The 13,452-nt window shown below is 34.0% G+C and overlaps 1 long non-coding RNA gene across 4 annotated transcripts in view; it reads right to left on the reverse strand.

The window, feature by feature from the left end:
- Window positions 1-7,575, reverse strand: part of LOC131517140 (uncharacterized) — an 85,056-nt gene extending 77,481 nt beyond the window's left edge. For 2 of the 4 annotated variants that reach the window (XR_009264417.1, XR_009264418.1), the window contains exon 1: window positions 7,387-7,562. This is a non-coding gene — a long non-coding RNA (uncharacterized LOC131517140). Of the gene's footprint in view, window positions 1-7,386 lie in introns of all 4 variants that reach the window. The other 2 variants (XR_009264420.1, XR_009264419.1) reach the window with 2 other exon arrangements.
- Window positions 7,576-13,452: the final 5,877 nt, after the last annotated feature.

Here is a 13,452-nt window from a genome sequence, read left to right on the forward strand (position 1 = left end):
CACTAATTGTTTTCCTTGTGTTGGTTTTGTATCTCATTTTATTATACAGTTGATAAAAAATAATGTGCTATGAAACCTGAATTCAATAACACTGTCAGAACTATACCCTAAAAATAACTCCAGATTATTCAAGTATCCGTTGTGCATGGTAAATATTTAAAACTGTCCCAGATTCTTCTGCCAGATACCATGCCTTGATCCCTTCTTAATAGAATGTAAGTTCTGGAACCAGACTACCTGGGTTTATATCCTTGCCCTACCATTTCTGTCACCTTAGAAATATTTTACCAGTCTCCTCCAGTTACCATCTATAAAATGGTGAACGTATATCACTTATTATGATGGGCATTAAATTAAATATTTCATATAAATGTTTAGCATATGCTCTGTTTTTTAAAAAGTATATAGCTTTTATTTTTTAAATGATTTTTCTGCTCCAGATCATCTGTTCAGGTGATATAAATTTCAGAGTTGCCTTATCAAAAATAATTGTTAGCAAAGTAAATATGAATTTTCTGCAACAAAACCAATTTTCTCAAAAGGAAATAAAATGCAATTTGATTTTTCCTTTTCTTAATGTTTTTTCTGTAACTTGCCTGTATTAGCTCAAAAAAGGAAAAGCATCACTTTATCTCCTAGTTTCTGCCTCATGAACACTGGCTTTCAGAATATAAAAAAATAATTTGGTACCGACTGCTGATTTTCTAGTGATCCATTTAGGGGTTCAGTGTGCTTATTTAATAATGAGTGCATATTCATTTCCTGTTTGCAAATTTTATAGTACAATTCTGTATGTACTCTACATGAGATATCTCAGTATTATGTATGGCTTTTAAGCAAGTGCATCAAAACACAATTGACTTGTTTCCTTGTATTTAGTCATTTGCTTAACCACTAGAGGGAAATAAAACACATAATCCCTGTCCATAATGAATTTCAAAGGTTGGTTTATAAGACCATGTCAAGGCTCTGTAACTTTTATTCTAGTAGCTATGTTTTTCTCTTAAAGGCAAGAGATATTACTTCAATTACATGGTTTTCAGTATATTAGATAACCTCTAATCTCAGCTAGATTGTTGAGAGCTAAAAAAGGAAAAAAAAAAAATCTAGGTCATAAACTCATTTTCCAAGTGTCCTTTTAGGAAAAAGAGGACTGTATGTCATAGAATGTGCATTGAAATAGCCTCAATTATTTTAAAATTAAAAAAAAATTATATGGTTACCAATTTATAGAAATTAGTTTAAAAATAATAATACAGTTTTTGAGTATTTATAATTTCTTATTGATTTATTCCATATTTTTATTGCATATTAATTATGCCCAATGACTCCATTAGATAAATGCTATGAATTATGAGAATAATAGCAAAATTACAATAAATAACCTAGTTTAGATAAATAAACGACCAAATGGTAATAGTTGTGTTTTTTTTCTTTCTTACTTTTCTCCTTCTTTAAAAGAAATAATTGAGAGGAGCCTGGGTGGCTCAGTTGGTTAAGAATCTGACTTTGGCTCAGGTCATGATCTCACAGTTTGTTAGTTTGAGCCCTGTGTTGGGCTCTGTGCTGACAGCTCAGAGCCAAGAGCCTGCTTCAGATTCTGGGTCTCCCTCTCTCTCTGCCCCTCCCTCCTGCCGTTCATGCTCTGTCTTTCTCAAAAATAAGCAAACATAAAAAAATAATTAAATAAAAAGTTACAGAGAGGGAAGGAGGCAAACCATAAGAGACTCTTAAAAACTGAGAGTAAACTGAGGGTTGATGGGGGGTGGGAGTGAGGGGAAAGTGGGTGATGGGCATTGAAGAGGGCACCTGTTGGGATGAACACTGGGTGTTGTATGGAAACCAATTTGACAATAACTTTCATATTAAATAAATAAATAAATAAATAAAATAAAACACACTCGATTTTCCCAAAATGAAAAAAAAAAAAGAGAAAGAAAAAAAGAAAGAAAAAGAAAATGTCATGATAATGGGAATGATTAAATATCTTTTTCAGTTTTGGATGTGTAAGTTTAGAGTAGGATAAATTGGAAAAATGAAAATAATTGGTAAATAAATATACTGGAATATATTTTGTAACTTTTTTCCTTTTACATGTATTTAATTGAAATTTTGAATGGCAATACTGCTTTTCAAAATTAAGATCATCCTTGCAAATTACAAAACACCTTGACTTTTTCTGAGTCTTCTAAGAAGAGTAATTCCTAAGCCATCCATTAAGAAGTACTCAAATGTGTTGAAATGCTAATTGTAATTGTATATTTGTCTTTAATAAGCACACATACACTTAGGTTGGAAATGTATTAATTCATTGTCTTATTTCTTATCTAGTGCACCAGCCCACTAAGTTCAGCTCAAATATATGTGCTCCAAATGCTTTATTAGTTGTATTAGAAGATATACATTGTTGTTACTTTTGTGTTACAGATGATGTCTTTTATGCCAAATTCTACCATTACATAAATATTACAAATATGATCAGAACAGCAGTTACTTTTAAACTCTTGTCCATATTGCTATATCTTCCTGCAGAATTATTACTACAGTTAACAGTGTAAGAATATTGTTTCCAAAATGATTCTGCACATAACTGTAGTACTAATTAAAATAATTATTTTTCCATAAGATTTTTAATATTTTAATTTTAATTGTGACACATTTTGAACAGAGAAAATAGCAGAAAATAATATTACATATACCTATCCGTAATTATAATTAAACGTACATTACAATACTATTTGGTCCTACGTAGACCAAAGTACATACACTATTCTTTTCCTCTTTATCATTACCCAGAGTTAACCAAATTCCTAACATTGGTATCATTTCCATGCTTTTTACTCTTCATTTCTTGATATTCATTTCTTACATATGTTTCAATATGTAATATCAGAGCACACACATCATTGCTTTGATTTGCTTTTTGAAATGTTACAAAATAATGGACTCACGAAACTATCTTATTTAAGGTTCTATATGTCACTTTTGAAGGAGAGAAATTGGCCAATGCTATTTTACCCATGTATTTCCCTTTTTGGTTTTAGTACAAAATAAAACTACACTAAAAATATTTGGGTTCAAGTGCTGGCTAAGATGTATGTACATACTACCAGTATGTGCTAATGAATACTGAGAACTCTCACAAGTAAATAGAGCAGACAGAATAGAGGTGAAGACCAGGATTCAAGCTATCATTAAAGTTGCAGTGAATTTAACATTTTTTTTTTTTTACTTGCTCTGATACCTCCTGGCTTGAACCCATGTACCAGAAGAATCCACTGAATCAAGGAAGGAGCTCCAAGAGAAAACCTCTAGCTCTGGCTCAAGGAGCATAAAAGGGAACCCCTGATACTCCAAGAGGGTATATAATGTTTCTCTTTTGTTTTCTTTCCTCTGTTCTCCTACACTCTAGTCTTTAAACAACCACACCATGGTTACAGCAATGGAAGCCTGAAAGAGGCAAAATTACAAGAGAGAGGAACCTTCATCTTCCTATAATGGAATGTGTTTCCAAAAGAATGGGTAAAATTCCATTATTTATTTTTTCTTTCTCTTAACTTTGTTTTGCTAGGCTCTGGATTCAGGAGCAGTTTGTGGAATGCACACCAAAGCAGGGTACATATATTTCCAGTGTTCTGTGTAGAATTCCAGAGATTAGCCCAAAGAAACCAGGAAGTGCAAGAGAGGTTATAGAGATGAAAGTGCTAAGGAAAAAGATACACAAATTGTTTATGAATTTCTGGGCTCCTCTTAAAACTCCATGCTTGTGGATCTGATCTCATTCAGTACACCAAACACTGAATTGAACAGATAGACCACCAGGTCTGGGTATTGGTTGGTATACATATAGAACAGATCTGAATAGTGTAGTAAAGAATTTGAATCAGAATTACCTACAAGGGTAGACACATAAGGCTAGTAGCAGACCTGTCCACTGAAACTTGGCAGGCCAGAAGGGAGCGGCAGGAAATCTTCAATGTGCTGAATAGGAAAATATGCATCCAAGAATCCTTTATCCAGCAAGCTGTCATTCAGAATAGAAGGAGAGATAAAAGCTTTCCCAGAAAAACAAACTAAAGGAGTTTATGATCACTAAACCAGCCCTGCAGGAGATCCTATGGGGGACTCTGTGAGTGGAAAGCAGCAAAGACTACAAAGGACCAGAGACATCACCATGCACATGAAACCTACATATAACACAATGACACTAAATCCATAAAATTCAATAATCAAAATAATAATTATAATATATATAATATATAATATATATAATATAATAATAATAATAATAATAATCAAAATGCCCCAATCAAAAGACATAGGGTATCAAAATGGATAAAAAAACCAAGATCCATCTATATGCTGCCTACAAGACTCATTTTAGACCTGAGGACACCAGCAGCCTGAAAGTGAGGGGATAGAGAGCCATCTATCATGTCACTGGATGTTAAACGAAAGCCGGAATAGCCATACTTATATCAGACAAACTAGATTTTAAAACAAAGACTGTAACAAGAGAGGAAGAAGGGCATTATATCATAATTAAGGGGTCTATCCACTAAGATGAGCTAACAATTGTAAATGTTTATGCCCCCAACCTGAAGACACCCAGATATATAAAAGAATTAATCACAAACATAAATAAATGTATAGATAACAATACTGTTATTGTAGGGGACTTTAATACTCCACTCACAACAAAGGACAGATCATATAGGCAGAAAATCAGTAAGGAATCAATGGCTCTGAATGACACATTGTACCAGATGGACTTAAAAGATATATTCAGAACTTTTCATTCAAACGTAGCAGAATACACTTTCTTTTTGAGTACACATGGAATATTCTCCAAAATAGATCATATACTGGGTCACAAAACGGCCCTGAAAAAATATAAAAGGATTGAGATCATACTATGTATATTTTCAAATCACAATGCTATGAAACTTAAAGTCAACTTTAAGAAAAAATTTGGAAAGCCCCAAATACATGGAGATTAAAGAACATCCCACTAAAGAATAAATGGGTCAACCAGGAAACTAAAGAAGAAATTAAAAAATATATGGAATCAAATGAAAATGAAATCACGGCAGTGCAAACCCTTTGGGATGCAGCAAAGGCATTCCTAAGAGCAATACATTGCAATCCAGGCCTATCTTAAGAAGCAAAAAAGTTCCCAAATACAGAACCTAACATCACACCTAAAGGAACTAGAAAGACAGTAACAAAGAAAGCCCAAACCAGCAAAAGAAGAGAAATAATAAAGATTAGAGCAGAAATAAACAATATAGAATCAAAAAAAAAAGGAGAACATATCAATGAATCTAAGAGCCTTTTTTTGAAAGAATAAACAAAATTGATAACCCCCTAGCCAGACTTCTCAAAAAGAAAAGAGAGAGGGCCCAATTAGAGGCAATGAAAGAGAAGAGATCACAACCAACCTCACAGAAATACAATTATTAGAGAATACTGTGAAAAATTATATGCCAACAAACTGGACAATCTGGAAGAAATGGACAAATTCCTAGATACTCACACGCTACCAAAACTCAAAAGGGAAGAAATAGAAAATTTGAACAAACCTATAACCAGCAAAGAAATGAATCAGTTATCAAAAATCTGCCAACAAATAAGAGTCCTGGGCCAGATGGCTTCCCCGGAGAATTCTATCAGACATTTAAGGCAGAATTAATACCTATTCTTCTCAAGCTCTTCCAAAAAATAGAAACGGAAGGAAAGCTTCTGGACTCATTCTATGATGCCAGCATTAGCTTGATTCCCAAACCAGACAGAGGCCCCACTAAAAAGAGTTACAGACCAATATCCCTGATGAACATGGATATAAATGTCAACAAAATACTAGCAAATCAAATTCAACATTATATTAAAAGAATTATTCACCATGATCAAGCGGGATTCATTCCTGGCTGGGCTGCAGGGCTCATTCAATATTCGCAAATCAATCAACGTGAAACATCACATTAATAGGAGAAAGGATAAGAACCACATGATCCTGTCAATAGATTCAGAAAAATCATTTGACAAAATACAGCATCCTTTCTTAATAAAAATCCTCAAGAAAGGCTGGATAGAAGGAACATACCTAACCATCCAAAAGCCATATGTGAAAGGCCCATAGCTAGTATCATCCTTAATGAGGATAAGCTGAGAGCCTTTCCCCTGAGATCAGGAACATGACAGGGATGTCTACTCTCACCACTGTTGTTTAACATAGTGTTAGAAGTCCTAGCATCAGCAATCAGACAACAAGATGAAATAAAAGGCATCTGAATTGGCAAAGAAGAAATCAAACTTTTACTTTCTGCAGATGACATTATACTCTACATGGAAAACCCGAAAGACTCCACCAAAAAAACTACTAGAACTCATACATGAATTCAACAAAACCGAAGGATATAAAATCAATGTACAGAAATCTGCTGCATTTCTATACACCAATAATGAAGCAACAGAAAGAGATATAAAGGAATCGATCCCATTTACAATTGTACCAAGAACCATAAAATACCTAGGAATAAACCAAAGTAAAGAGGTAAAAGATCTTTTCACTGAAAACTATAGAAAGCTTATGAAAGAAATTGAAGAAGACACAAGGAAATGGAAAAATATGCCATGCTCATGGATTGTAAGAACAAATATTGTTAAAATGTTATACTACCCAAAGAAATCTACACATTCAATGAAATCCAATTAAAATAATACCAGCATTCTTCACAGATCTAGAACAAACAATCCTAAAATTTGTATGGAACCACAAAAGACCCCAAATAGCCAAAGTAACGTTGAAAAAGAAAACGAAAGCCGGAGACATCACAATCCAAGACTTTAGCTGTAATCATCATAGACAATATGGTATTGGCACAAAAACAGACATATAGACCAATGGAATAGAAGAGAGAACCCAGAAATAGATCCACAAATATAGGGCCAACTAATCCTCAACAAAACAAGAAAGAGTATCCTTTGGGAAAAAAAAGAAAAAGACAGTCTCTTTAGCAAATGATGCTGGGAGAACTGGATAGCAACATGCAGAAGAATGAAACTGGACTTCTTTCTTACACCATACACAAAAATAAATTCAAAATGGATGAAGGACCTAAATGTGAGACAGGAAACCATCAAAACGCTAGAGGAGAAAACAGGCAACAATTCTTTGACTTTGGCCGCAGCAACTTCTTACTTGACATGTCTCTGAAGGCAAGGAAATAAAAGCAAAAAATGAACTACTGGGACCTCACCTAGATAAAAAGTTTCTGCACATCAAAAGAAATAATAATACTAAAAGGCAACTGACAGAGTGGAGAAGATATTTGCAAATAACATATTAGATAAAAGGTTAGTATCAAAAATCAATAAAGAACTTACCAAACTCAACACCCCAAAAGCAAATAATCCAGAAGAAATGGGCAGAAGATATTAATAGACACTTTTCTAAAGAAGACATCCAGATGGCAAACAGACACATAAAATATGCTCAACATCGCTCATCATCAGGGAAATACAAATCAAAACCACAATGAGATACCTCCTCACACTGGTCAGAACGGCTAAAATTAACAACTCAGGAAATGAAAGATGTTGGCAAGGATGTGGAGAAAGAGGAACACTCTTGCACTGTTGGTGAGAATGCAAACTCGTGTAGCTACTCTAGAAAACAGTGTGGAGGTTCCTCAAAAAATTATAAATAGAATTACCCCATGATGCAGCACAAGCACTATTAGGAATTTATCCAAAGGACACAGGAGTGCTGATTCATAGGGGCACAAAACCCCAATGTTTATAGCAATGCTATCATCAATAGCCAAATTATGGAAAGAGCTCAAATGTCCATCAACTGATGATTGGATAAAGATGATATGGTAAATATAAATATATATATATATATATATACACACACACACACACACACACACACACACACACACACACAATGGAATACTACCCAGCATTGAAAAAGAATGAAATTTTGCCATTTGCAACAATGTGGGTGGAACTGGAGGGTATTATGCTAAGTGAAGTAAGTCAAAAAAAGATTATCATATGTTTTCACTCATATGAGGAATTTGAGAAACTTAACAGAAGACCATAGGAGAAGGGAAGGAAAAATAAGTTATGAACAGAGAGGGAGGCAAACTTCAAGAGACCCTTAAATACAGAGAAAAAACTGAGGATTGATGGGAATGAGGAGGGGGGTGGGGAAAATGGGTGGTGGGCATTGAGGAGGGCACTTGTTGGGATGAGCATTGGGTGTTGTATTTAAGTGATGAATCATGAGAATCTACTCCTGAAGCCAGGACTATGACTTGACAATAAATTATTGAAAGAAGGAAGGAAAGAAAGAAAGAAAGAAAGAAAGAAAGAAAGAAAGAAAGAAAGAAAGAAAGGAAGGAAGGAAGGAAGGAAGGAAGGAAGGAAAAGAAAAGAAGGAAGGAAGGAAGAGAGGGAGGGAGAAAAAAGAAAAGAAAAGAAAAGAAAGAAAAGAAAAGAGAGAAAGCAAGCAAGCAAACAAGCAAACATGTGGAAAATACAATCTAATTTTCTTCTCTTCTTTTTTGTTTAAAGTTGAAATGAGTACTGGAACACCAAGATAGTACTAAATATACACAAAGGGAATATTTAAGATAATTATAGAGCAAAATAAGCCCAAAGCAAGCAGTAAGATGGTAATAATAAACTGGAGAAATCAATGAAACAAACTAGCAAAAAACAACAAAGAGAATCAATGAAACCAAAAGCTGGTTTTCTTGAAAAGATCAATAAAATTGACAAACCTCAAAGACTGACAAAGACAAGAAGATAAGACACAAATTACCAGTATCAGGAATGAAATAGGGGATATCATTAAAGACCCTGTAGACATCAAAAAGATAATAGGGGTCTCCTAGGAACAACTTTATACACATAAAGTTAAGCTTTTGATAAAATGGACCAGTACCTTGAAAATCATATTCTGCCACAACTCACCTAAGATGAAATAACAATTTTAATGGCCATATAACCATTAAAGAAATTGAATTCATTCATTTATTTAAAAAATCCCAAAAGAAAGTTCCAGGCCCATTCTCTTTAAGAATTATGTCAAACTTACAAAGAATAAATGCTGAATCTAGACAATGTCTTCCAGAATGTAGAAAAGGAGGGAAACTTTTCAACCCAATTTTTTGAGGCCATCATTACTCTGATACCAAAATAAGAGTTTACACAAAAAGGAAACTATAGACCAATATTCCTCATGAATATAGATGTAAAATTATTTACAAAATATTAGCAAATAAAAGTCAGCAATATATAAAAATAATTATATACCATGACCAAATGGAGTGTATTCTAGGGATAGTAGGCTATTTAATTATTCAAAAATCAATCAGTATAATCTGTCATATTAACAGGCTAAAGAAGAAAAATTACCTAATCGTGTACTTTTCTTCAGAAAAATCATTGGACAAAATTCAACACCCATTTATGATACAAACTCCCACTAAACTTGGAGGGGAGGAAATCTGATTTTGATAAAGAGCACATACTAAAACTCAGCATCAAGGGATACTTAAAAATGTTTTCTCCCTTGAGATTGGGCACAACAAGAATTTCTTATCTCAATGCTTTTTTTCAGCATAGGATTGCAAGTTCTAGCTAATGGACTAAGGCAAAAATGAATGAACGAACTAAAGAAATAACAGATAAGCAGATTAGAAAGGAAAAAAAAGTTTCTCATTTATGGGAAACATGAATTTATATGGAGAAAATCGCAAGGAATCTAATAAAGAAAGAACAAAAAACAATCACAACTTCTAGAACCAAGTGCGTATAACATGGTCACAGGATGCAAAATAAACACCTACAAAAAATCTATTGTATTTCTACATATGAGTAGTGAACATGTGATCATCGAAATTAAAATGTTACAAAATCATTTATAATTGCTCTAAAAACAAAATGCTAAGATGTAAATATAACAAAACATGCATGCTTAAAATTGCAAAATCCCAATTAAAGAAATACAAATTTTAAGTAAATCATACCCTGTCTAAATAAAACACATGGGGTGCCTGGATGGTTCAGTCAGTTAACATCAACTCTCGATTTCTGCCTAGGTCAGTTTCATGGTTTGAGGGTTTGAGCCCTGCATGGGACTCTGAGCTGTCTGATAGTAAGGAGCCTGCTTGGGATTCTCTGTTTCTGCCTCTCTCTCTCTCTCTCTCTCTCTGCCCTTCTCCTGACCCAGTGTGCATACGTACTCTTTCTCTCAAAATAAATAAACTGAAAAATAAATAAACAAATAAATAAATGAAACATGCAGTGTTCATAGGTTGGAAGACTCAACAAAGTAAAAATTTAATTCTATCTAAATTGCTGAAAAAATTTCTATCAAAATCCCTGATAGACTCATTATGGAGATGGGCATGATTAATCCAAGATTCATGTGGAAAAGCAAAGAATGTACAGTAGCTAAAATAATTTATAAAAAGAGGAAGAAAGTGGATGGATCATTGTAACTGGAATTAAGTTTTACTACATAACCACAGTTATCAGTTACCATTAGCAAAATAAACACCTCAATCAATGGAACAGATAAGAGAATCCAGAAATAAACCTGCGCAAATCTCCAAATGAACTTAAAAAGGAGCAAAATCAATTCAATGGTGGAAGGATGGACAGCAAGAAGTTGTGTTAGAGTAGTAAGACTCCCATAGGCTCCTGCCCCTCTCTCAAAAACCTTGACCTAGGGGCGCCTGGGTGGCGCAGTCGGTTAAGCGTCCGACTTCAGCCAGGTCACGATCTCGCGGTCCGTGAGTTCGAGCCCCGCGTCAGGCTCTGGGCTGATGGCTCGGAGCCTGGAGCCTGTTTCCGACTCGGTGTCTCCCTCTCTCTCTGCCCCTCCCCCGTTCATGCTCTGTCTCTCTCTCTGTCCCAAAAATAAATAAAAAACGTTGAAAAAAAAAATTAAAAAAAAAAAAAAAAACCTTGACCTAAATGTCACACTTTATACAAAAATTAGCACATAACACAATACTATACAAAGTAGAATACTATATTTATTTTATTTTATTTTATTTTTTTACTTTATTTTATTTTATTTTATTTTATTTTATTTTATTTTATTTTACTTTTTATTTGAGAGAGCACAAGCAAGGGAGAGGGTCAGAGGGAGAGAGAATCTTAAGCAGGCTTCATGCTCAGCGCGGAGACAGTCACTGGGCTTGCTCCCACCATCCTGGGATGGTGACCGCAGCCAAAATCAAGAGTCAGACACTTAACTGACTGAACCACCCAGAGGCCTCCAACACACAATACTATAAATTATATACTACACATAAAAAAAATTGCTATAAAACTGTTAGGGGAAAAATAGGAGGGAAATGTTCAGTACCTAAGCAGGGTAAGATAGGCATACTTAAATTCAACTCCAAAACATGATCCATAGAAGAAAAAAATATATATATATATCGTATATATATATCATATATATATACGATATATATATATACCGTATATATATATACACATCAGACTTAAAATGAAAAACCTTTGCTCTCTGAAATGTTCACTTACGAGAATAAAAAGACAAGATAAAGGACTAGGAAAAAAACATTTTTAAGCCATATATCTGACAAAGTAGTACCCGTGAAAGTAAAGGAAACCTCATTTAAAATGGAATTAGGAAGGCCTGCAGGAGGTTCTCACACACCTACCACTCCTTGTAGGTTACTTAACCAGCAGGAAGAAAAAGGATAAAAATTATTTCAACAAGGGAAGGTACTATTCAGATAGGAATTTTATTTTCTGCCTTTAAGAAATGGAAGGAAGGTCCCACTCTGCCCAGCAGCAATGCCCTAACCACCATTTGCAGCCAATGAAAAACCACAACTACCTCAAACTTGTTCTTCAATAAACTTTCGTTCAAAACAGCCCTACCCAGTTTCCTTCAAAATCTAATAAAAGCTGACCTTCTGTTTGTCTCTTTGGACTTGCCTGTGGTTCATCATCACTTGCTTGTCCATACTTGCAATTCCTCTACTATTCTTGGATACACTCAGCTTTTCACATAAATACAATTGCTGTTTACTCAGTTTAAAGTTAACATACCTAAACTACATAAAGAACTTTCAATCCTATAAGAAAACTTATAGGAGACATGAGTAGGCATTTCACTGACCAGGACAGCTAGAAAATAAGCATATAAAAACCCACTCAATATCTTAAGTCATTAGGGAAATGCAAATTAAATCATAATGAGTTATAAATACACATGTGCTGGAATTTCTATAATCAAAAGTAGTGACAACATCAAAGGTTGGTAAGGAGAAACCGGATTACTCATACATTGCTGGAGGGAATATAAAATAATACAGTCACTTTGTAAAACAGATTGGCAATTTCTTAAAAACCTAAACAAGCAATTACCATATGAACCAGCAACTGCACTCCTGGGTATTTGTCCTAGAGAAATACAAATTTATGTTTATACTAAAGCCTGGAAATGGATGTTGTTCATTGCAGCTTTATTTGTAATAGCCCAAACCGGGAAACAACCCAAATGGCATTTATTTTTTTTTTAAGTTTATTTATTTATTTTGAGGGGCGGGGGGCGAGCAGAGAGAAAGAGAGAGAGAGAAAGAATCCCGGGTAGGCTCCACACTGTCAGTGCAGAGCCCAACATGGGGCTCAAACTCCAGAGTATCATGTGAAAAAGACTTAATCCCCAAATGTTACATGCTTTACAATTCCTTTTATGTAACATAATCACAATGATAAAATCATACAGATGGAGAAAAAATTATTGGTTCTCAGGGGATAAGAACAAAAGTACAGATGTGGCAGGAAATGGATATAGTCATAAAGAGGCAACATGAAAAATTCTAGTTATAAAAGATTTGTTTTATTTCTTGACTGCATCAATGCTAAAGTCCTGCCTGTGATATTATACTGTAGTTCTGCAATATATTTCCCACTGAAATATTAGGTAAAGAGTATGTGGGCTGTGTCTGTATTACTTCTTACAATTTTATGTAAATCTACAATTATCTCAAATAAAAAGTATGATAAAAAATAATAATTTTGCTTACTCTATTCAATGAGATAAAAGTCTAAGATTTAGAATTTCAGTAGAGAAATGAAAACTATAAAAATAATAAATTAGAAATTATGGAACTGAAAAAGTCAATACGTAATATTAACAAGTTCAGGAATGTAACAACATAACAGAAATAAGGAGACTATTAGTAGAAGCCTGAGTAAAATAGCCAATGTGAAACACAGAAAAATAACAAGGCAGGAAATACAGAGGTGTGAACAGGAAGTAAAGAAGATAGAAGGAGAAATCCTCACGTAAATTTGGTTGGAACCCTAGAGGAAGAAGTAAGGAAAAAATGAGGCACAAGTAATATTGGAAATGATGATGAATAAGAAATTTCTAAATCTGATAAAATA

Source organism: Neofelis nebulosa, chromosome 7, assembly GCF_028018385.1.
Source record: "Neofelis nebulosa isolate mNeoNeb1 chromosome 7, mNeoNeb1.pri, whole genome shotgun sequence".
Taxonomy (NCBI): domain Eukaryota; kingdom Metazoa; phylum Chordata; class Mammalia; order Carnivora; family Felidae; genus Neofelis; species Neofelis nebulosa.